General features: G+C 36.4%; 1 long non-coding RNA gene across 1 annotated transcript; it reads left to right on the top strand.

Annotated features, from left to right (window-relative positions):
- Window positions 1–21,812: 21,812 nt before the first annotated feature.
- Window positions 21,813–22,072, top strand: LOC121174377 (uncharacterized). The gene is made up of 2 exons (XR_005890435.1): window positions 21,813–21,875; window positions 21,973–22,072. It is a non-coding gene; the product is annotated as an uncharacterized lncRNA (long non-coding RNA).
- The last annotated feature ends 1,092 nt before the right edge of the window (window positions 22,073–23,164 follow it).

The raw sequence follows: 23,164 nt of genomic DNA, 5'->3' as shown, positions 1-23,164 counted from the left end.
TGGATCTCCGACTTGCTTAGCGGTGTTTCAATAAAGTGTGAGTAAATTTTATGAATACCATGTTGGGTCTCCGACTCGCTTGACTTCATAGAGTTTACCGCAAAATCAATATCATTTTTTTAAAAAAAGTAAATAATACATAATAGAACAAAATAAAATCAACTCAACACACAAGCTCTTTTTCTACAAAGAACTACATAAGTTTGATTTTCTCAATGCACCTGGTGATACATAGGAGTGAGGGCAAATCCCTTGTCAACCAAAAAAAAAAACTAAAAAAAATAAAATCCCTTTTGTTCCTAAAAAAAATTGATTTCCTTTTCTAAATAAAAGAAAATATAACAAAATATAATGCATGTTTTCAAGGGAAGATAAATAATTAAAAGTCATTTTATTTTTAGCGTACTCGATTAAAGGCTGCCATTTTCATGAGCATTCCTTATCTTTTTTTGTTTTTCCGATGTTTTCCTTAAATAAACGTTGGTGACGACTCCCCAAGTTTCCCATTTTTGGAAAATTTATTTATTTATCTAATTTTTATTCCGTCGTCTCATTGTGACCCACGTTGTGACAAATTGCGACTCCACTGGGGAATAGTTAGAGAGTTAAGCCATTTGATAGAGTAGGTAATTTTATCGTGACTTTTTTCTTTTTTTATTATTTTCCCTTTCTCTTTTATCCTTTCGTTGTGTTCCCATTCGTTATCATTTCATTCCACTACCGTTCTTTTTGTTGTTTTTCTTTGATCTTGTTTCTTTTATTCTTTGTGTCACTCATGCTTCTATATAACATTTGCTACATTGTTACTTCTTGGTGTGTATCCTTGTATCCATTACCTTCGTAGTTAAAAATAAATTGTGTCATTAAATCCTATTGTAGACGGCATGTGCTATACTTGTTGTGTCCGCTTGGGAATTTTCTGGTTGTTTTGTAGGTGGGGTTGGATAATTCTTAGGTTGCTTCGTTCACACATGACACCTATGCTTTTTTTTTCACACTTTGAGATATTGGACCCTATACCCGGGTCTGTGTGAGAAATAGGGAGTGGAGGTTGATCTGTTGTCATGCTGGGCCTCCGACTAGCCTTATGACAGTGAAGTCTCATCTAGAGTTTTCCTCTTTTGGTGATGCATTACTGCTAGTAGTCCCTATCATCACAATGTTGTTACCTAAGAGAATGATATCTCTAGAGGCCGATGAGGTTACATGAAACTACCATTGGAAGTTGTCACTGGATAGTGGACTTTTAGACCTTTTCCGTTAGGTTCCTGAATTAGGGACACTAAGCAAACTCACCCTGTCTTGTTTCCTTGATCATATCATACATTTCTTCATGGCATCATGATGGACATATCATTTCTGCATTCATCATTTATCATATTCATGCACCACATTTGCATAAGTCATTGCATTTCCATACATATTCATTTAACATGTTTTTTTGTTCATACAATTATATACATTCTATTGTCATCATTCGCAAGTTATGCTCACTCATGCATAATACTGCCATATAGTTGCTCATGCCTTGCATTTTCCTTTGCATCGCCAAAAAGTCACAAGAAACGTGAAAGTTTACACCCCATTCTTAGTTACATGTGTTGGGTACCATGGTGATAGCTATAAACAAACCATGTTGGGGTTATACACTCCTTTCTCCTGAAAATAATTGAAAATCACGTGAACATGGTGCCTAATGCATTGTTAACAAGAAAGGGTGGTCTTTTAGGCGTCTCGTGTCGATCTCATAAATACAACTGCCATGCATAGCATAATTATGTCTTGATCATTCATCTCTATCATAGGTTGCCGAAGTATTGACAATCAAAATTTCTATTCCTTGGAACATGGGGTCGAACCAAGTAGTCTTTTAAGAAAGGGTTTTATCAAGTCAAGGTCAAAGTATGGAAGTAGACAACTCTTGAAAGTTGGGGCAGAAGATGGATCAGGTTTACATAGCCTCTTTGACTACTGCCAACACATGATTGAGCTAGTGACTTTCATAATTAAGAACCACTGATGTAACCATGTTTTATTTCCAGTTGTACTTTGACTCTAACAGGATGTAATGAAGAAAATTGTTTTAATAAAAATTAGATTTGATTCGACCCCATGATCTATTGAGTGTTCTGTGTAAAATTCGCAATACTTCAACAACTTATCATTCACATGCATTTCATGCTAATTTGTTTTGTCATATTGTTATGCATTGATAATTATACTCTTTACTTGAAATAAGAAAAAAAGTAGTCATTGTGCTAAGAAAGAAAGATTGCGCTTTACGTCACCCTTACTAGACGTGTGCCAAGACAAGGATAATGAGTGACATAAAACAGGTAAAGGCCGATATGGAGGCCATGAAGGAATAGATGACAACAATGATGAAGAGATGATGAGCATGTTTTGTATTCTTTGAATGATCAATGGAAGCAGAATAGAGAAGAAGAGAAATTATTGGAGATGCCACTTCAAGGAGAAGATGAGACAAGAACAAGCTCACCACCATAGGAAGCCATAGATAAGAGCTTGAAGGTAGGAGAAGATGAGTGGAGGGAGAAGGAGAGAAAAAACACGAAATTTTATGCCTCAAATAAGGTTTGAACTTTGAAGTGTAATTCTCAAATGATCAAAGTTGAAAAAATGTTCACACATGGTCTCTATTTATAGCCTAAGTATCACACAAAATTGGAGGGAAATTTGAATTTCAATTCAAATTTCACTTGAATTTGAAATTGAATTTGTGGAGCCAAAATTTGACAAATTATGATTAGTGAATTTTAGCTATGGTTCAGCCACTAATCCAAGATCAAGTCCAAGATTCTTCACTAAGTGTGCTTAGGTGTCATGAGGCATGTAAAGCATGAAGCACATGCACAAAGTGTGACTATATGATGTGGCAATGGGGTGTAGCAAGCAAATGCTCACCTCCCCCTCTAAAATTTAATTGGATTGGGCTTCTTCCAATTCAATTAAATTTATTTTCCAACACACTCATCAAATATTCACTTATTGCATATGAAGTTACAAAACTACCCCTAATGCAAAAACTAGTTTAGGTGCCTTAAAATATAAGGGCTGAAAAATCCTACATTTCTAGGGTATTCTACCTACATTATGAAACCCTAAATACAAGGCCCAAAAATAATTAAACCTTAATCTAATATGTATAAAGATAAGTGGGGTCATACTTAGTCCATGGGCCCGAAATCTACCCTAAGGCTCATGAGAACCCTAGGGCCTTCTCTTGCATCTCTGGCCCAATCTTCTTGGAGTCTTCTATCCAATGCCCTTGGGGTGTAGGATTGCATCAGATTTGGCGACTCAAGTAGTACCCCCATGACGGCGAGAGATATGATAACCATGATAATGGACACATGCCTTCGAGTTTTATAGATCTAGTGTTTGCTGGCGAGAGAATTGACGCAGGTCCGAGGAAAGAGAAATTTAGTTATGTTGCTTCTATGAATCCTGGTAATAGGGAACCTGACAGGAGTGGTGAGAGGAAGAAGGAGGGAGAACTTCATGTTGTGGCTGAAGTTCCAGCGTGGCCAAACTTTCCACTACCCCCTTATAATCCCATGTACCAATATCCTCCTCAGCAATATCACCACTCAGCCAATATCAGTCCTGCTCATTACCCACCACCCTACCAACCAAGAACACCCAATCAACCACAGAGGCCACCCGTAAATTGGCCACAAAATCCACCCGTTGCACAGCCAAGACTGAACACCACCCCTAATACCAACCAAAACACCAACCAGAGAAGGAATTTTCCAAAAAAGAAGTCTATAGAGTTCACCCTAATCCTGATATCATATGCTGACTTACTCCTATATCTTCTCAATAATGCAATGGTAGCCACAAGCCCGACAAACTCAACCTCTATTTCATCAAGGATACAACTAGAATGTGACATGTTATTATCATGGAGGAGTTTAGAGGCATTCCATTGAGCATTGTATGACCCTGAAACATAAGGTGCAAAGTTTGATTAAAGCAGGCTGGTTAAGATTTGAGGGGGACAATCACTTGTGAATTCTGATGTCGTCAAGCAATACTATGCATGATGCTTGGGGCAATTTGAAGGTTGTTGTTGGATGTTTCCATGGACTCATTAGGATTTTCAAGTTTATGCTATTACTATAAACAACAGTCATAATGCTAATAATATGGATGAATTTGATGCCATTGTCTCTCGTTCTCTCACAATTACATCTTTGCATATTTAGTTAACCTTCAGTGGAATATAAATGTATGTCGCTAGCTTGTTTGCTCAACTAACATGTGCTCTAGAGTTTATCTCCAAGTTTTCCCAATAAAAAATTGCATGTTCTACACGTTTGATGGGGGTGTCGTGAGAAACAAGTAAAATTGAATAAACATTTGATTGACTGTGTTTCAAATAAATAAATAATAAGTACAAGCATTCATGTGACCTCATTTTGTCTTTCTTAAAAAAAAATTCTGAAGAGCTTAGTCATTTGGCTTAATCTGTCAATTGAAAATCCTTCAAATATTTCTTGTCCTTGAAAGTTCTCTTTCGAGAATCTGCACAGTTTCTTTTATTTCTTCCTTCTACAAGAAGTTGACAAACGACAACATCAGATACCTCTGAACCCTACACCGAGGCAATGTCAGGCACTATGCATAAGCATCAGGTGAACCTAGGGGGCAGATAAGAAGTTCTCACCCGGTAGGTTGAAAACCCGAAAGGGCGACCTAGGCAAAAGATCGAGTAATAATAAAAAAAAGAAAAAAACAATCAAGAGTGTGTTTCTCAGAGGTTTTGTCCCAAAATCCAATTGTAAGAGTCTTTGGTCAAGATTTGAAATGACACATGGTCATGTTTTTTCATCTCAAACACTAATTTATCCCTTGCTACCCCCTCTGAGCTAAAGTATAATTTTTTTAAAAAAAAACAAAAGAAAGAAACAAACCCTGAGTTGGAACCACCACCAAACTGGTGGGAATAACAATGCAAACAACAAATGCATGAGGTATATTAAGCTCTAGGTTGGGCAAGAATGAAATACAAAAAAAAAAATCCGCCAAAGGCGAGTGAAGCAAAAAGAGACAAAAGTCCTCCAAATTTTACAAGGAAGGCACAAAAGTGCATTGAGGATTAATGTTTAAGACAAATGGGGTAGATCCCAGCCTAAAAAGTTGAAATGAATAAAAGTACAAGCAAGGCTCTCAAGGTTCTTACTCAATATCACCCTTAAACATTCTTTAGTCTTTAGTTTTAATTTGCTTTTTTGTTTTTGATTCTTAGTTTAATTTTGTTTTCGAGTCCTTACTTTTTAAAGTAGTGTCATACCCTAATTTCATACGGGGACTATCGTGTGTTGATCTTTTGATCCTTGCTAGTCAACTTACAGTGTTGAATGCCAGTTACAGTGCGAAACAGATGATCATTCATTGTTTTGATCAAGAATGCGAAAGATACCGACAGCGAGGGGCAAAAGGGTCATTTCAGGGAGTTTTCTGGACCCTGGCTCGCCTGGGCCCCCAAATTTCTTAGGGGTGAACGAACCAGCTTGCTTGGGCGCACCACCTTACTTCAGGATGAAGCATCAGCTCGCCTGGGCGAGCTGCCATGGTTCCAAAGGCCATTTTTTGCAATAAATAGGTTTGAGGGAGGCTAAGGAAGGGGTTCCAAGGTTCAACATTGGGAGATTTTGAGAGAAAGAAGTGAGAAGAAAAAGAAAGAAGAGAAAACAAGGTCGAGGCATTACCGAATTGCGACCGTAATCGACTTCTACATCGTTCTTCGTTCGGTGTTCTTCATTCATCATCCGATTAGTTTTTTGTTTTAAGGATTTTGATACAATCTATGCATCCTTAGGGGTCCTCTTTGTTGTTTTGTGCATCTTCATCTCCTTCTCTTATCATCAGTAATCTTTTTTCTTCTAGTAAAGTAAACTTTAACCAATCATTAGTACCGTAAATCATCTTTTTAAAGAGATTGAAAGTTAATGAATAAAACCAAGATGAAATCAACATATAACTGAATTTCTTTTCATTAAAGTCACTTGATATCGCTCAAGGTCCAACGCCTTAACGGTATCTTTTTCTTGTTAGTTAAAAATGAATCTTTCAAAAGCCTAAAATCAACTCGACACACAACTTTCTCACTTTAAAGAACTACGTAGGTCTGAATTCCTCATCGCACCCGAGGATACGTAGGAGCAATGGCAACACTCTTATCGATCTCAAAAAATAAAGAAACATAAAAAGGGAAAATACATAAATTTGAATTCACGTTACGCACACTCGATTATAGGCTATTGTCCCTTGTGATGGGCGCATGGGGTGCTAATACCTTCCCTATGCGTAAACAACTCTTGAACCATTCTTTTCAAAATTTGCAGACCCCTTTTTGGTTTTTCTAACGTTTTCCCTCGAATAAAGGTTGGTGGTGACTCCCACGCGTTTTCCTGTTGGGAAGACGCTCTATTTATCTTGCCTCGCCCTCTCGCCGAAGGGTAGGTTGCGACAGTTGGCGACTTCACTAGGGACTTGTTAGAGAGAGATTTAGGCCATTTAATCAGTGTGCAATGTTTTTATTGTGACTTCTTCTTTATTTATGTTCCCTTTTTTCTTTTATCTTTTGTTTTGTCCAAATTTGTATATAACCTTTCCTATGTTGTTGTGTTTGGTGTGTGTTTGTCTATCTATTACATTCATAGTTAGAAATATTTTTTTTCTATGCACACATGGCACCTACACCTTGCACACACATTGAGATATTAGGCCCTATACCCGGGTCTATGTGAGCCATAAGGGGTGGAGGTCGATCTATGGTCATGTTGGGTCTCCGACTCGCTTGATAATAGTGAAGCCTCATCTAGAGTTTTCCTCTTTTAGTGATGCATTGTCGATGATAGTCCCTATTGCCACAATGTATTACCTAAGAGGATGATATCTCTAGAAGCCAGTAAAGTTACATGAAACCACCCTTGGGAATTATCACTAGAAGTGGACTTTTGGATCCTTTCCATTAGGTTCCTGAATTAGGGGGCACATAGCAAACTCACTCTGGCTTGTTCCTTGATTTGCATCATGCATCTCTTCATGGCATCATAATGAACATATCATTCTTGCATTTATCATTTATCATTTATCACATTCATGCATTGCATTTGCATGAGTCATTGCATTATCATACATCTTCATTTAGCATGCTTTTGTTCTGCCAACTGCATACATTCTATTTTCATTGTTCGTATGTTATGTTCACTTATGCATGATCCTTGCATTTTCCTCTGCAAAAAAAAAAAAAAAAAACAAAAACAAAAGACAGTCACAATGAAGAATGAAGTTTACACCACATTCTTAGTTACATGTGTTGGATACCATGATGATAGCTATAAACAAATCATGTTGGGATTATACACTCATTTCTCTTAAAAACAATTATTGAAAATCATGTGAACATGACACCTAATGGATGGTTAACTAGGAAATAATGGTTCTTCGGGCATCTCATGTCGATCTCATAATTACATTTGTCATGCATAGCATAAGTATGCCCTAGTCATTCATCTCTTTAAGGGGGTTGGCCCCTTGCTTCTTTACTCAAATTCTTCAAGGGATGACACCAATCCTCCTTTCCAATTCTCTATATGACAACTCACAAGCAAGGAAACAAAGAGACAAGCAATAACCAAAGACAAAAAAAATGAAATGAAAGCTAAACCAATTGATTTTTAACAAGACAAATTTTCAAGGATTATTCAACAATTAAAGCAATGAAAAGCACACAAAAGCAAGCTAGGACTCAAAGAGAAACCAAGAATGGCTCTAGAGTAGAGTAGTAAAACTAAAAATAAAAAAAAGACTCAAGAAACCTCTAGTTTTGGAACTTTTTTTTTCACACTAACTTTCAATTGAAATTTCAGAACGAGGATTGGTATAAAATAGGCACCAATTATAGAACAAATTTTGAGCCAAAACAACAAGCACACTTCCCTTTCATTTTTTTTTCTGGACACTGATTTTTCTGCCAACTTGTGTGATTTTTCTTATTTTTTCCTTTAATCCAAATCACTTGGTTATTTTTTTATAATTTTTTTCCGGATGTCTAGAAAATTCAGTAAAAGTTTAAGCTCAAAAAACGTAGTGACCAATTACCATTAATTTATTCAAGTTTGTATGTTCAAGCTGCCAGCACCAGTGATTTCAACCTAGAAATCAAGAGTAGTGTTTATGTTGCTTAAGACTTGGATAGTTACAATTTGTGTTTGCTTATGCTCAATTATCTTGAATAACACAATTCAAGAGAGGTTAAGACTTATTTTGATTCACAAATCAAGCCACAACTCAGAACCACAACTCAACTTCATCATAAGCATAATGTAGGAAACTTAGAAAAAAAAAAAAAAAGTTCAACAACAAGACTACTTCTAGGAATTGATTTAGAACATGTTATGAACTAAATAACATGCATGAATTAGACTCAAAATTCAAAAGATAGGCTAAGAATGACAAGAATACATGAACAAATGTATCTAGAATTCAATCAACAAAAATAAAAATTCAACACAAACTTAGAACATAATGTGACAATTACTATGACTAAACATAACTCTAAGACAACATGGATTAAGTGATTTACACTTAGATTTTTGTGTTTTTTTTTCTAATCAATATTTTGGAAGAAAATTTAGATCTAAGGTTCCGCACAAGAATATTATGAATGAAAAATGATAGAACCTAAAATCAACACAAAAACATGATTGAAGAGTAGATCTACAAAATTTGAACCATAGAAATGCAAGAACAAGTGTAGATCTAAGATTTAATTGGTTTATTTTTTTTTAATCTACTCTAAACAGCACCAAACCACAAGAAAATGGAGGATATACATGGATAATAAGATGAAGAACAAGGAATTAAAGAGAATTCACTGAACAAAAAGATAGAGGAAGCAAAAGAACATCACCTAGATGAAGATGCTCTGATACCACATGATGTATGCTCCATTGGAGCTTGTAGGCCTACGATCTTCTTCATCAATGGATTCCTTTGCTTCTTGGAAGATGAATGGCAGCAGAATGGAGAAGGAAGAGAGAGAGGAGACGCCACTTCAAGGAGAAGATGAGTCTAGAAGAAGCTTACCACCATAGGAGGTTATGGATAAGAGCTTGAAGGAAAAAGGAGATGAATCAAGGGAGAGGAAGAGAAGAGTACGAAATTTTGTGCTCTAAAAGAGCTTTGAAATCTGAAGTTTAATTTTCAAATGATCAAAGTTGAAAAAAATGCACACACATGACCTCTATTTATAGCCTTAGTGTCACACAAAATTGGAGGGAAATTTGAATTTCAATTCAAATTTCACTTGAATTTGTGGAGCCAAATTTTGTAGCCAAAATTTCACTAATTATGATTAGTGAATTTTAGTTATGGTTCAGCCCACTAATCCAAGATCAATTCCAAGATTCTCCACTAAGTGTGCTTAGGTGTCATGAGGCATGTAAAGCATGAAGGACATGCACAAAGTGTGACTATATGATGTGGCAATGGGGTGTAGTAAGCAAATGCTCACCTCCCCCTCTAAAATTTAATTGGATTGGGCTTCTACCAATTCAATTAAATTTATTTCCAGCCACACACTTCAAATATTCACTTAGTGCATGTGAAATTACAAAACTACCCTTAATACAAAAACTAGTCTAGGTGCCTTAAAATACAAGGGCTGAAAAATCCTATATTTCTAGGGTACCCTACCTACATTATGGAGTCCTAAATACAAGGACCAAAATTAATGAAACCTTAATCTAATATGTACAAAGATAAGTGGGCTCATACTTAGCCCATGGGCCCGAAATCTACCATAAGGCTCATGAGAACCCTAGGGCCTTCTCTTGCATCTCTGGCCCAATCTTCTTGGAGTGTTATATCCAATGCCCTTGTGGGGAAGGATTGCATCAGGAAGGACCTAATGGTTTCCTTCATTAGGAAGTATCAGTATAATTCAGATATGGCTTTGGATAGAATGCAACTACAGAACATGTGTAAAAAAGAGCATGAATCTTTTAAAGAATATGCCCAAAGGTGGAGGGATTTGGCAGCTCAAGTAGCGCCCCCAATGATGGAAAGGGAGATGATAACAATGATAGTAGATACGTTACCAGTGTTCTACTATGAGAAGATGGTGGGTTACACGCCCTTAAGCTTTGCCGATTTTGTTTTTGTCGACGAAAGGATCAAAGTGGGTCTGAAAAGAGGCAAATTTGATTATACTGCTTTGATGAATGGGAAGCCTAGGGCAAATGGAGAGAATAAGAAGGAGGGAGGAACCCATGCTATGACTGCCATTCCCACATGGCCAAATTTCCCACTAGCTCAACAATGTCAATACTCAGCCAATATCAACCCTTCTCATTACCCACCATCCTATTAGCCAAGAAGACCCAATCATCCACAAAGGCCACCCCTAAATCAGCCACAAAACCCGCCTGTTGCACATTCAATACCAAAACACCAACCAGGAAAGGAATTTTTCAACAAAGAAGTCTGTAGAATTCACCCAAATTTTGGTGTCATATGCTAACTTACTCCCATATCTGCTCAATAGTGCAATGGTAGCCATAATCCCAGCCAAGGCTCCTCAACCTCCATTTTTTTGAGGATACTACTCGAATGCAAATGTGCTTATCATGGAGGAGTCCCGAGACATTCCATTGAGCATTGTATGTCCCTGAAACATAAGGTGAAAAGTCTAATTGATGCGGGCTGGCTAAAATTTGAGGAGGATAATCACTTGTGAATTCTGATGTTGGCAAGCCACATTATGCATAGGGCAATTTGAAGGTTGTTGTTAGATGTCTCCAATGACTCATTAGAATTTTTAAGTTTATGCCATTACTATAAACAACAGTTACAATGCTAATAATATGGATAAATTTGATGTCCTTGTCTCTCATTCTTCCACAATTACAACTTTGCTTATTTAACTTTCACTGGAATGTGAATATAATTTGTTGGTTTGTTTGCTCGAGTGCCCTGCACTCTTGAGTTGATCTCCAAGTTTGTTCAATCGAAAATTGCTCGTTCTCCATGTTCGGTGAAGGTGCCATAAACAACGAGTAAAGTAAGAAGTAAAAAAAAAACATTTGATCGACTATGTTTTAAATCAAAAATAAGAATTACAAACATTCACGTGACCTAATTTTATCATTCTTAAAAGTTGTCTCTTTAAGAGAAAAGTGAGTTGTCAAGAGAAAGAGTCATTTCACTTAATCTGTCAATTGAAAATCCTTTAAATATTTCTCATCCTCGAAAATTCATTTTTGAGAACCTGCACAGTTTCTTTTATTTTTTCTTGCTACAAGGTCATGACCAAAGACATGAATAGATACCTAAGAGCCCTACACTAGGACAATGAGAGGCACCATGCATGAACCTCAAGCAAACGTAGGGGCAGATCAAAAGTTCTCACCCGGTAGGTTGAAAACCCGAAAGGGCGGCCTAGGCAAAATTTAGGGTTAATAAAAAAGAAAAAAAATGAAAAAAAAATCAGGAGCATGTTTACCAGAGGTTTGGTCCCAAAATCCAAACTTTAAAAGGATCCAAGTCAAGATTTGAAATAACACATGGTCATGTTTCAATATCCCAAACACTAATTCATCCTTTGCTTCCCTCTCCAAGCCAAGGCATATTTGTTTTCTAAAAACAACACAACAAAAACAACAGGAACAAAATAGAAACCCTGAGTAGGAACCACCGCTAAACCACCAGGAAGAGCAATGCAAATAATGCATGCATGAAGTTGGGCAATAATGAAAAGAAAAAGAAAAGAAAAAGAAAAGAAAATCCGCCAAAGGCGAGTAAAGAAAAAGAGAGAGAGAGAGAGAGAGAGAGAGAGACAAAAGATCTCCAGATTTTACAAGGAAGGCATAAAAAGTGCAATAAGGATTAATGTATAAGACAAAAAGGAGTAGAGCCCAACCCAAAAGGTACAAACAACGCACTCGAGGTTCTTACTCAATGTAACCCTTAAACACTCTTTGAGCCTCTCTAATCATTTCTTTGATAGCCCTCTTACCCCTGACCACGTTACAAGCCCAATAAAGCCCATGTGGATCAAGGAATGACTAATTTTGCTTTTAAGTTGGGATTCTGGAATGAAACCTGCACATGCTTGTGATTGTTGAATATATATATATATAAAAGAATCCTCGAGGTTTCCCACTTGCACATTTGAGAAGAAAACTCATTCAACCAGGAGCTCGTGGAAAATGCCCAAAGACAATTGTGATAATAGGGTATATTTGATGTTAGTCGCTCATGCAGACTCCTTAGGATTCCTTTTGAATCCAAGAGTGGCCTTTGTTGTATAATTTCTTTCGAGATCAGCCCAAGCCATCAAGCTTCAGTGGGATCGACAGACCCTTGTCATCACTCTATAATCTTAAGTCAAGAAAGTTTCATTTGGTCACATACCAATGTGTGACAATCCATTGCCATCCTTCAATGGGGCGCACGATCGATCCCAAAGTGATATATTTTCTTGCTGTGCAGAATAATCAAAGTTTTTAAAAAGAAAAGGGAAAACCCTAGGATCAATGTTCCAATTGATTGATTAAATGTCAAACGGCTCCATTGTCGTCACTCCAAAATTGTCAAGTGACTAAATCAAACAAAACATGCACTATGAGGGAGTCCCCGAGGAGATTTGCAAAAAGATAGGATGAGGTTTCATGAGTTATCACGTCTTTCAGAAAGAGACAGTCAATCTGTGTTTTCCACAAGAAGAAAAAAGCAAAAAAATCAAATCACAATCAAAATAGGAAAGAATGTCATGAGTATTACACAATTTTCATGATTCAAAACCTTTTGCATCACTAGCATTTCAAGGTGAAGGTTGCATGCATCTGCATCCCAAAAATCATGTTCATATTAGGCTATAAGTGCATAGGTTTCCCTTTATATACCAATTTCCTAAATCTAATGCCCTATCTTTTGAGTTTAGGATGAGAGGACCTTTCAAAGAGTCAACCTCTTGCTTTCTGATAAGGTTGAGCCCTTTGGTACTAGTACCTATTGGCTTGTTTCATAGGACTCAAAGTCCTCGCTTTTATCTTTCATGGGACTTAAAGTCCTCGCTTTTATCTTTCACAAGACTTAAAGTCCTCGTTTTTATCTTTCACAGGACTCAAAGTCCTTGCCTCTATCTTTCATAGGACTCAAAGTCCTCTGTCTTTATGCTTTCATAGGACTCAAAGTCCTCTGTCATTTACATTTCAAAAGACTACAATGTCTTCATTTAAATTTCGAAGACTTCAATGTCTTCAGTTATTTACGCTTTCAAAAGAATACAATGTCTTCATTTACATTTCCAAGACTTCAATGTCTTCAGTCATTTACGTTTTCAAAAGACTGCAATGTTTTTATTTACATTTCCAAGACTTCAATGTCTTCAGTCATTTACGCTTTCAAAATACTACAATGTCTTCATTTACATTTCAAAGACTTACATGTATTTCGTCTTTTACACTTTATAAGACTTCAAAGTCTTTGGTCTTTTATAGGACTCAATGTCCTGGTCTTTGTGCTTCATAGGACTCGACGTCCTCTGCTTCTATGCTTTGAAAAAAAATGAAGAACTTCATATGTCTTCCATTCTACAAAACTTCAATGCCCTCATGTTTTCTCAGTTTCACTTCCTTGGTTTTTGCCAGTTGCCCGGTCGAATAGCAAGATCGCTCGGACGAAATTAGTGTCCTTATCTTTACTTTCCTTTTATCTCCAATAAAAGATAAGTAAAGATGGGAAACTGTCATACCCTAATTTCGTTCGGGGACTATCTTTTTTTGATCTTTTGATCCTTGCTAGTCGACTTACGGTGTTGAATGCCAGTTACAGTGCAAAACAGATGATCCTTCATTGTTTTGATCAAGAATGCGAAAGATACCAAAAGTGAGGGGCAAAAGGGTCATTTCAGGGAGTTTTATGGACCCCAGCTCGCCCAGACTAGCCTCTGGCTCGCCTGGGCCCCCAAATTGCTTAGGGTGAAGGAACCATCTCGCCTGGGCGTGCCAACTTACTTTAGGATGAAGCATCAGCTCGCCTGGGCGAGCTGCCATGGTTCCAAAGGCCATTTTTTGCAATAAACAGGCGTGAGGGAGGCTGAGGAAGGGGTTCCAAGGTTCAGCATTGAGAGATTTTGAGAGAAAGAAGTGCGAAGAAGAAGAAAGAAAAGAAAATGAGGCCGAGGCATTATCGAATTGCGACCGTAATCGACTTCTACATCGTTCTTCGTTTGGTGTTTTTCGTTTGTCATCAGGTTAGTTTTTTGTTTTAAGGATTTGATACGATCTATGCACCCTTAGGGGTCCTCTTTGTTGTTTTGTGCATCTTCATCTCCTTCTCTTATCATAAATAATCTCTTTTCTTCTTGTAAAGTAAACTTCAACCGATGATTAGTGTTGTAAATCATCTTTTTAAAAAGATTGAAAGTTAATGTATAAAACCAAGATGAAATCAAAATATAACTGAATTTCTTTTCATTAAAGTCACTTGAGATCGCTCAAGGTCCAACGCCTTAATGGTATTTTTTTCTTGTTAGTTAAAAATGAATCTTTCAAAAGCCTAAAATCAACTTGACACACAACTTTCTCACTTTAAAGAACTACATAGGTCTGAATTCCTCATCGCACTTGAGGATACGTAGGAGCAAGGGCAACACCCTTGTCGACCTCAAAAAATAAAGAAACATAAAAGGGGAAAATACATAATTTTAAAGTCATGTTAAGCACACTCGATTAAAGGCCATCGTCCCTTGTGATGGGCGCATGGGGTGCTAATACCTTTCCTGTGCGTAAACAACTCCCAAACCCTTCTTTTCAAAATTCGCAGACCCCTTTTTGGTTTTTCTAACGTTTTCCCTCGAATAAAGGTTGGTGATGACTCCCTCGCGTTTTCCTTTTTGGTTAAGTCTCACTAATTCTCAACCATTAATGTTGATTTTTTGTGCTAGTATGTCCAAGGGATTTGGTATCAGGCAAGAAGTTTAGAATCTGCAACCATGCAGGAACTAAGATAGAATGCATTAGCGAATTAAGGATGAGCAAGATAAGTGAGTAGAGAATTGTGAAGTTACATTGGATCGAGCGAATTTCAAGTCCAAACTTAGACAATCAAAATTGACATTCCCATCCAAGTCTAGTATTTCTATCTTTACTTAATTATTTTATTGTTATTTAATTTTTATTGCAATTTATTTTATGTTTTTTTATTTCGTGAAAATCACAAAATAATAATACAAAAACCTAGTTCTTAGTTAAATAATTACATGAAATCCCTTCTTTATCCCTTTGGAAGACAACTTGGACGATAATTCAGTTACTATATCATGATTTGATTACACTTGACCTATAAGTTGAATCTAACGTGAAATAAAACCCTAATAGTAGTTGAGAATAAGGTTGCCGGAGAAAAAGAGAGAGAGATACACAAATAATGGTTTTTTTCTCTATTTAACTGCATAGAGCGAGACAATCACGTTTCAATGAAGTTCCAAGTTACCATAAAGGAGAGAGAAGAAAAGAGCATTAAGGAATAGAAAATAACATTATTACCCTTAAATTATTTGCATCAAATAAAATTGAATGGTTTTTTGTCCAACTGAAAAGGTGTACCTTGCTAATTTACACCTTAAATTTTAATAGCGGTAAAGTAGCAAGCCTTTCTCTCTCTCTCTCTCTCTCTCTCTCTCTCTCTCTCTATATATATATATATATATATATATATATAATATTTGTATCTATTATAGATTTTTATTTATAAATTTCATATAAGTATTGGGTCTCAAGCCTTGCATTTCTCAGTCAAGTGTCCATCTATACTCATTGGATGATTATAATTAGGTACAAGTTCATTTTGTATGGTTTGGATGGACATATCCATAGCCGCACTATTTTCTTTTATCAACATTGGATTCTCTCAACTAGTATTTCCTTTAGCGTTATTATTAATGGATTTTGGTATCTCTGAAGAAGTTATAATCATATTCAATGGTCCTATCATTTTCTACCAATTTACTTATTGGCATGGTGTGATTTTGGCCTTTTCATTACTTTTATGGCTTTTCTTCTTAATTGGTATGCTTGGGGTTTTGAGATGTGCTATGATCCAAATTTACATTATCTATTTGTGGTACTATGTAGCACTAATTTTGTTGCATTAAAGATCAGTGATTTGAATTTTTTTTCATGCATCATTATTTTTGTCAGGAATTCATTTTTTTACATTAACTCCATGATAAGGTTGCTTTTTCCCTTGCTACAACCATCCAATCACCATTAAAATATTCCTCGAATGATTACATTAATGATTGATTCTTTATTACTAGGTAATGGGTGCAATAACTTTGCCATTAGTGCTAGTGACATTTTGATTGTTGTACCAATGCTAATGATTTCAGCACCATACATGACTTTAGAGGAGGAGAAGGTGATGTTGTGACCATAACACCCACACTTTAAAAACTTGATATTCCAACACCACCCAATCACCATGATTCTTTTCATTGAATGATGACATTAATGAATGATTCTATATCACTAGGTAGTGGGGGCAATAACTTCACCATTAGTGCTAGTGACATTTTGGCCGTTCCATCAACTGCTAGTGATTTCATTGCCAGCGCTTGGCTTCAAAGGAGGAGAAGGTGAAGTTGGACAATCTTAAGAAATGTGACCATAACATCCACACTTTAAAAAATGATATTACATTTTATCCAATCACCATGATTTTTTTTTCCTTAAATGATGGCATTAATGGTTGATTCTTTATTGCTAGCTGATTGGTGCAATAACTCTACCATTAGTGTTAGTGACATTTTGGTTGCTGAACCAACTGTGAGTGATTTCATCACTATGCTTGGCTTTAGAGGAGGAAAAAGGAGAAGTTGGATCATCTTGAGAAATGTTACTATCACATCCACACTTGGAGAAAATCTTGAATTCTTAATAAACCACCTTATACTAATCTACATGACCTGGACTTTTCCAATGATAGACTTGTTAAGAACAATTTGCATAAAGACTATCACAAATCTCCCTTGTGATGTTTTTAGAGTTTTGATGTCCACTTGTCTTACCGATGACTAAGCCAAAGACAAACAAAAACTTTCATCATAATAGACCATATTTATAATTAAGAAGCAAACCCAAACCATAGTATAATCAACCTTTGCTTTAATGGAGATAGATTGTGGGTTCAATACCTTGACTATCATACAAATATTGGTCAAAAGACATCAATGATTCACATATGACAATTTTTTTCCTATAATTTTTCACATAATTTTTTCATTGAAAATGTATTATTAGTGCATCCTAATGTATTTTGTAATATTTCTTTAACGTGATTTGCAAATGTTTTCTATAATTGATTTCTTATATCCATTAGTAAGGTCTAGTTTTTTAAATTAATACTTAAAATAAAAAATATTAATTTATTTATATATTTTGAATATGACAAATATTTTACTTTATAATAAAACCTATTGTATTTTTAACTTCTTATTTAATAAATACACAAAATACAAAATACGAGAAGAGATGTTGAATTGTATTTTGTTGTATTTAGAAACAATTTAACCTATTATTATGAAAGATATGAATATTTTAATTTTTCATTTCATTACAAAGTACGGAAGACATTATTTTATATTAATTAATGTGTATCTAAGTAAATAACACTACAAGAATTGTTCAGATTTGCTACAAATTTTAGCTACCAATAAATTTAGTAGTTATTTTAAAGCTAATTACCTATGCATTAGCTACTAAAATGATTCTCCTAGTTAAAATTAAATGCTTTATTTTTAGACATCTTTTCACATCGTGAAATTTTATAACCAAAAACACATTGAATTTTTTGTTCAAGCCCAACCTCTGGTTGAACCCTCAAACCCAACCCCCAAACTCTCTCTCCCTGACACCTTACCTCTGCTTTGCCGCCACAAATGTTGATTCGGGTCACCATAGGCCTTGTCTTCTAACTCTGAACCGATAGAATCTCCCTCTCATCCATCTCTATAAAAAGCCCCAATAAAATTGTGCCCAAGTGAAGATGTGACTGAGCCGGGAGTTGCTACGTGCACCCAGCATTATTGCTGGGGCACCCAGCAAACAGTGAAGTGGCGAAACTGCCCTTCAGCAATTATTCTTCCGGAAGAAGGTTCTTCCGGAAAGTTTCCGGAAATAATTTTTCCGGAAAGTTTCCGGAAGAATCTTCTTCCGGAAGAATAATTTGTGTCTTCCGGAAATACTCACAGACAATTTCCGGAAGAACGTCATCCGGAATGTTTCCGGAAGAAGCTTCTTCCGGAAGAATTCCATTGTCTTCCGGAAGAAGCTTCTTCCGGAAGTTAGTTTTTTTTTTTAATGCGTATGTAATGACGATTTTTCCCTTGTGTAAATTTCTTTAAATTAACGTCTTCAGGCTGTGTTTTACTGCGCTTTCTTTCTTTCTTCTTCAGGCTGTGTTTTACTGCGCTTTCTTTCTTTCTTCTTCCGTTTGCTTTGTTTCTTCTTCCGTTTGCTTTGTTTCTTCTTCCGTTTGCTGTTGTTTCGGTGGTGGTCCCTTCAGCAGTCTGTTGGTGGTCCCGTGAAGTGAAGTATTTGAAGATTTGGTGGTCCCGTGTTCCGTATTTGAAGTTTTATTAGTGGCTGTTGTTCCTATTTTGTCGGAGGTACGCGTTTATTTCGTTTTCCGGTTAGCTTTTAGAGAAGAAAAACAATAAAAAATGTATCCGGAAGAAATTTTAGGCACAGAAGGAGGAAGGTCCGGAATGACCACTTCCGGATGAAGGTCTTCCGGAAGTTAAGAAGCCCAATTCCGGAAGAAGGTCTTCCGGAATTGGCCTTCGTAACTTCCGGAAGACCTTCTTCCGGAATGTTAAATTATTACTAATTTATTTTAATTTCTGTTTTATAATTTTTTTAATTTCTGTTTTATATATATTTCTGTTAGTTAATAATGAATTATTGGTTTAATTAGGTATAATGATATATATTGTGGATTATAATTTTTTTTGTTTTATAATGGTATATATATATATATATATATATATATATATATATATATATTTCTGTTTTATAATTTTTTTTTATTTCTGGTTTATATATGTTGTGGATTATTGATTTAATTAGGTATAATGGTATAATATTAAATGATTTAGGTAACTTAAATGTATAATGGTACAAAAATGTTTTATTAGTTGTTTATTATAGTGATAAGTTTAGTTTAAGTAAATAATGTAGTTATAAATTTAGAATATAGTGATAATTTTAATATAGTCGTGTATGATGCATATGTCCTATTAATATGTTTGTTATTTAAGGTGTAGTAAATTTTTGGATGTGGTTATATGATAATTTGAATGTACTTGTGTATGATGCATATGTCCTTAAGATGGACGAAGATCAATGGAGGTATGACTTTGCGATGTCACAAGAAGTTCATATGGATTATGATTATGATAATCAAGAAGAATGTGGAGTGAATGAACGACATGTCGATTGTTCAAATGCTTTTAATACATCTCAGGTAATCATAGATAATTTGAGTCATTGGTTGAATTGATGGTTTGTACGAAAATTAATGTGTTAGGGTTGCGTTGTAGGTATTCGCTACTCGAGATAATTTGAGTCCTTAGTTGGACATCCATACGCCGGGCGATTGACTAAGGAAGAAAAGAAAATTATTGCTGATATGACAAAGTCGATGGTGAAACCGAAAAACATCTTGCTAACGTTGAAGGAACACAATGCCGACAGTTACACCACGATAAAGCAAATTTACAATGCAAGAAGTGCATATCGTTCTTCAATAAGAGGAGCTGATACCGAAATGCAGCATCTGATGAAGCTTCTCGAACGTGATCAATACATTCATTGGCATAGATTGAAGGATGAAGTTGTGGTGCGTGATCTGTTTTGGTGTCACCCAGATGCAGTAAAGTTATGCAATGCATGTCATCTAGTGTTTTTTATAGACAGTACCTACAAAACAAACAGGTACAGACTCCCACTACTTGACTTTGTTGGAGTGACACCAACGGCGATGACATTCTCTGCTGGGTTTGCATATCTGGAGGCTGAGCGTGTTAATAATATTGTATGGGCTTTGGAACGATTTCGAGGCCTATTTTTAAGACACGATCGCCTCCCTCTTGTTATTGTCACTGACAGAGACCTAGCACTGATGAATGCAGTGAAAACTGTGTTTCCCGAGTCTACTAATTTGTTGTGCAGGTTTCATATCGATAAGAATGTGAAGGCGAAGTGCAAATCTTTAATCGGGGAAAAAAATGCGTGGGACTATGTAATGGATAACTGGGGTACTTTGGTTGATTGTCCGTCCGAATACGAGTTCCATGAGTCATATCAGAAGTTTCAAGTTGCTTGTTCGCCTTGGCCGATGTTCGTTGACTATGTTAACGACACATGGATTATCCCCCACAAGGAAAAATTTATTACAGCATGGACGAATAAGGTCATGCACCTAGGCAACACAACAACAAACAGGTATTAACAACTGATTTTATTTGTTAGTAACGATTAATATTAAATGGTATTTAATTGTTGTATATTTTCATGTTTGTTGTGTATTTTAAATGTAGGGTTGAATCAGCTCATTGGGCTCTCAAAAGAGTACTACAAAATAGCGTTGGAGACCTATGTAGTGTTTGGGATGCCATGAACAACATGATCACGCTGCAACACGTCGAAATTAAAGCATCCTTTGAAACCAGTACGCATGTGGTTGGCCATGTATATAAAAAAACCTTATACAAGAGGCTTCTTGGGATGGTTTCGAGGGATGCTTTAAATCAGATTGCTTCTGAGATTGACCGTCTACGTTATCTCGGCAACAATCTCTCTTCTTGTGGTTGTGTGATGAGAAGCACGCACGGGCTTCCTTGTGCATGTGAGCTTTCTAGGTATACTGCTAGCAGCATCCCATTGGAGTCAGTCCATCTTTTTTGGAGGAGACTTTGCTTTTCAGACCAAGGGTTATGTGAGACGGAAGTCACCATCAAGGAAGAAATAGAGGTCATATCTAAAAGGTTTGATGAACTTGATGTGGCTGGCAAAGTAAATCTGAAGAGTAAACTTCGAGAAATCGCATACCCTGATCATAACTCTATGTGCCCTCCTCCATCAAAGGTGAACACTAAAGGTGCACCGAAGAAACCGATGAAAAGAAGTCAAACATCCACAAAGCGTGATCCGTCTTACTGGGAGTATGTTGATGCTTTTCATTCTGTTCAAAGCAGCAACTCTCCAGTGAAACGAAGTGCATCATGTTCTCAACCGCGTCAGCCAACAAGGATCATCCCGATGTTGGATCAATTTGCGTCATTCTTTCAAGGTTTCATTCGTGACGTTGTGGATGTGAAAGCGGACGGTAACTGTGGATATCGGTCCATTGGCGCTTTATTAGGTATGGGGGAAGATTCGTGGCCGTTAGTGCGTAATGAATTGCTTAAAGAACTTGGCAGGTGGTCGCATGAGTACATGAACCTCTTCGGTGGCACAGAGAGATTTGAACAATTAAAGTTGTCCCTACTTGTTGATGGATTTTCAAAGGTATGTTTTTAGGTTAATTTTTTTTAATAACAATGTTTAAATTACTTACATGTGTATGTTTGGTTCATTCAGGTTAGTGTGGACAAGTGGATGGATATAACAGACATGGGATATGTGATTGCTTCACGGTATAACGTAATCCTTGTATCGTTGTCCCAACAACAAAGCATGACATTTTTCCCTCTTAGAAGTCAACCACCACCTGACTCTTCTGGCCACCGCATCATATGTGTCGGTCACGTGTTTGGAAATCATTTTGTTCAGGTACATTGAATATAGTTAGTGTAACAATTATGCAATGACTTCGCTTGTTCGTTTGGCACGGTCAGCGCATGATATAATGTTTGTTCATGTACAACAGGTTTATTTGAAAGACCATTGTCCGTTGCCGCCCCCAGCGCTGTTGTGGTCAACCAATTGTTATTCTCAGGCAAAGCAATGGGCAATTCCATATATTAGTAGAATGCAGGAATACACAAGCTTGATGTCATTCAAAACACACTATGTAGACCTAAATGAAGACTAAACATTCATTGTTTATTTATTTGTATTCATTATGCGATATAATTCGTTGTAACCCGTCACTAACCAATTAATATTATCAACTACTCGTTTGGTTAAGCAAGGAAATTGTTGGTCCAACAAAAATCATTTACGCGTACAGCATACATCATTGTCATAATTGACAACACATAATGACATGCATGCGTGTTACAGTTTGAGCATGACAACACATTGGTTGACTTCAGTACACATTTTGAAACTAGCAGTCGCTCAACAACACATTGGTTGACTTGACTACACATTAGCGACAACACATTGGCTGACTTGACTACACATTTACGCGTGTCTATTTTTTTGTAAACAAAGTTAAACAATTTTTGGATGAAATTCACTACTGGAAGCCATTCACCGATACAGGTAACCAAATTCGCTTTGAGTGTATCATTTCCTATTTCATCATGGCATCAAGATATAGAACAGAAGTTTCATAGTTTACCTGTAAGAAAATTGGCACGTAAATGGAAATGGTTCTTCATCTATTTCGTAGAAAGAGCTCCAACCCATAAGTGGCTGAGACTCCATGATCATGCTCCAGACACGAAGATATATAAAGACGTTGAAGTATTGAAGAAGGATTATAAGTCCCTTCCTTGCTGAAACAGTAGTAGAACGTGGGGAATATGAAAGGAAGTTGGCAATTTATATGAATACGAAATAGGAATATACGATGATGAGAGTGAATCATATGTAACTTAAGGTGGCTATTAATTGCTTGGAGAATGTGCGCGCCGCCTTCTATGCGTGAATGCGTTTTAATGGTGACGATGAGTATGCTTGCGAGAGTTACAAGAATACAAGGGGAATAAGAATATTCCAAGTTTGAACTTTAATGAACTCTCTTGCTTCTTTAATGAATAGGTTTTGAAGATTGTGATCGTGGAGCTTCTGTGCATTTGGAAGATTTGATCTTTTTTAGGATCCTTTAATTAATCCGTTTATCACATTGTAAACAAGCAAGATGATTAGGTCTAATATGCTGTTATGTAGCC

The sequence above is a fragment of the Glycine max genome, chromosome 20 (genome assembly GCF_000004515.6).
Source record: "Glycine max cultivar Williams 82 chromosome 20, Glycine_max_v4.0, whole genome shotgun sequence".
In the NCBI taxonomy this organism is placed as follows: Eukaryota; Viridiplantae; Streptophyta; class Magnoliopsida; order Fabales; family Fabaceae; genus Glycine; species Glycine max.
Note: the sequence above shows the minus strand (reverse complement) of the source record. Positions and strands in the feature narration are given on the sequence as shown.